A 2,947-nucleotide genomic window follows, 5' to 3' on the forward strand; every position below is an offset into this window, starting at 1 on the left:
GAAATATTCACCCGATACTGTTGTCATTAGCGTTTCTTGTCGTTAAAAATGGGAAATTATTAGGCGATAGTGTCGGGTATAGATTACGATCCAATGTTCCAGATCGCTGTCATTAACGAGAGTTGTCGGTGGTAGACTAAGAGGGAGCTGCCGCGCAATGCCGCGCAATGCGTGATGGGAGTCGAGCAGACCAGCTGATCAGCATGATCAAAATGGCGGCCTTTTCGTAGCGATAGCCCGGTATCCAGCCGTATATAGCTCCTGTTCTCTCCGTATCATAGCTCCCGAGCACTGTCCCGAGTCTCTTCTGTTCTCTCCGCAAATGGCAGGCGAGACTTGAGAGCTACAATATGGCTGGATACCAGGCTAGATGTAGCCTTATGTGCGATGTAAAAGCAAGTACCCGTACAACGGTCGTTTATATAATTTTTCAAAAGATTATGGTTAGCATCTGTGAAGATAACACCACATTGATACTGATAGGAGCCATAGTTTTGATAGTTGCTTGGTGGCACGAGGTAGATTCACAGCGGTAACCAGAAAATCTCGGCGTACAATTACGGCTGTCAACGTAACGCTCCCGGCTCCAGCCTTACAGGTGAGTTATAACGTTTACATCATCATCACAATTAATGCACAGTGTGGCTGTGTCTCTAGAATTGAACTCTTGTTTTCCTTATAATGATCGCCGTGAAGATGTCACTGAAGATAAACATTGTTTTAATTAAAGTAAGCTCCCATATATAAACTAGACCGTCAGTATTATGTGTCATATAATTTGTTACGGTTATAATATTTAGTACTTATGTTACGAGTGCACTGTGACTTTTTTGTTGTTGAGAAATTGACAAGATTATTAACTTAAAAAAAGTCTTTAGATTCTATTGGTTAGTCTATATGAAAGATATATCAGCTACAATTTACAATATGCAGAATGTAGTATTTCTAATTTGTTTACCTGCCCCTTACCTGTAAATGCAGAAATGTTCGCGGTGGATTTATGTTTGCAGTTTTTGTGGTGGCCACTTCGCGAATTTAAAACCACCGCAAACATTTTTTCATGGCATGGTGCTACAGCGAACTTTAAACCACAGCGAAATGTCCTTTTCCCTGCTACCACGAAATTAAATCCCAGTAAACTTAAAGGCATGTACAACATATACTATAACTTATACGTTGACAACCGTTGTGTGTGCAGTGGAACTTTTTAGTTTAAAAAACTTTAATGATCACCAGTGCAGGTATGCAGGAAAAACAGTGATCCCAAATACAAATTATTATCATTATGATTCAGGTACTTTGGTATATAAGCTGATGTCAAGAACACATTTAGAGTCAATCTCAATTGCATCTCCATCTCTCTAGACCAGGTACCATCAGTGCCTTACACTCGTTGCTAAAAAATCAACTTTTTGCAGGGCAGTGAGTGTAAGGAGGGCCAGTTAAGTAAGGGCAGTGAGTGTAAGGAGCCCCAGTAGTATTGATGATATGGTACCCAGGCTGTAACCACCACGCTTCCACAAAAGATTCAAATTTCAATGATGGCTAAGCGGGAAGGTGGGGAATGTTGGGGAGCAAATAAAGCTGAGACTCTTGTGTGCTGTATTTTCCCACTGATACTAGTAAAGATGTCTACCAGCAAAATTTGCTGCTTGAAATACATCTAGGAAATATACGCAGCATATAATAATTTCATAATATTTGGTGGATTTGGTGAAAATTTGGTCAACAATATGTCCTTCAATACCATGTCCCTCCATACAAACTACAAAATGTCCTGCTTCTGCCTCCGCATCTGGTGCTTGTATGTGCAATCTATCATATGGTTCACACAACATCCTTGATTGTAAAATTCTAGCTCACTGAATCAAAATGAAAATTTAACTAAATTTCATGTGTTGTCAGCCTTTATCTATTAAATAAAGCATAGTCAAGACCCCCATGTAGACCCTAGGCCTATTTTAATAGTATTGGTGCTGTCAGTTTCAACTTCAAGTTTCAGATTATTGTCACACACATGTAGTCGTGTACTAGTACATTGTCCCTTAGCTGAACACAAACAAGCACACATGGCACACACATCCCACACATTTATAACACCTTTATAATGGACATGTCTGGACCCTGGAGTTGGATGCTAGATTTACAAACTGGTCTTACTCTTACTCTTGGCTGATTTTGATTTTCATTTATTTTCAGGGACAACATCTTAAGTTAAGTATCAATATGGCAAAGCACAAAGCAATTAAAAAATCACTGCTGCTCAGGCTCAAAAATCACGATCACAGCCAAACATGAATGTACAATGTATTACGTATAGTGGACCTCTGGAAAGAGCGGCTAAGGCCGACAGGTCATTTTCACTTCATTCATTCATTCACACAACACAAAAAATGGGGACAGAAATGTTGCCCCTCCCCTCGAAATACCACCTGCATATATGCAGCTTTTAGCGCAGGTAAAATTGGACAGTGCACATATTTTTGTAGTCTACCTGCACCTAACCTGCACTGGTCCATGTACTGGATTTTATACAAATGATGTAGGTTTATGTGGATTGTTATTAGCTGCATTGACTATTACCACCTATAAAGTATAAAAGAAAAAATAGCAATGGTTCCTGAACAATTTTAGTATGATCCATACTTCCTGAATCCAGAGTGGTGCAGGTAAAATTTGTCTGGTGCAGGTAATTCTCAATGTTACCTACACCAGTGCAGGTATGCAGAATAATGTAATTCAAGCCCTGGCTGACTATGATGAAATTAAGTCACCCACAAACTTTTCTCCCTCCCCTTCAGTATAGATTGAGGTAAGTGAAAAAATTGCAAATTCCGCCCCCCCCCCCTGCAAAATGGACCATTCTGAACCACCCCAGTGCCAACATGCTACTACATTATAGCCTGGTACTCTTATCCAGCCGTATTCTAGCTCCCGAGTCTCTTTT

The 2,947-nt window shown here is 40.0% G+C and overlaps 1 long non-coding RNA gene across 1 annotated transcript in view; it reads left to right on the forward strand.

The window, feature by feature from the left end:
- Positions 1 to 13: 13 nt before the first annotated feature.
- Positions 14 to 2,947, forward strand: part of LOC118419341 — a 6,224-nt gene continuing 3,290 nt past the window's right edge. Inside the window, exon 1 of the long non-coding RNA XR_004831615.1 lies at positions 14 to 598. This is a non-coding gene — a long non-coding RNA (uncharacterized LOC118419341). The remainder of the gene's footprint in view (positions 599 to 2,947) is intronic.

Source organism: Branchiostoma floridae, chromosome 7 (assembly GCF_000003815.2).
Source record: "Branchiostoma floridae strain S238N-H82 chromosome 7, Bfl_VNyyK, whole genome shotgun sequence".
In the NCBI taxonomy this organism is placed as follows: Eukaryota; Metazoa; Chordata; class Leptocardii; order Amphioxiformes; family Branchiostomatidae; genus Branchiostoma; species Branchiostoma floridae.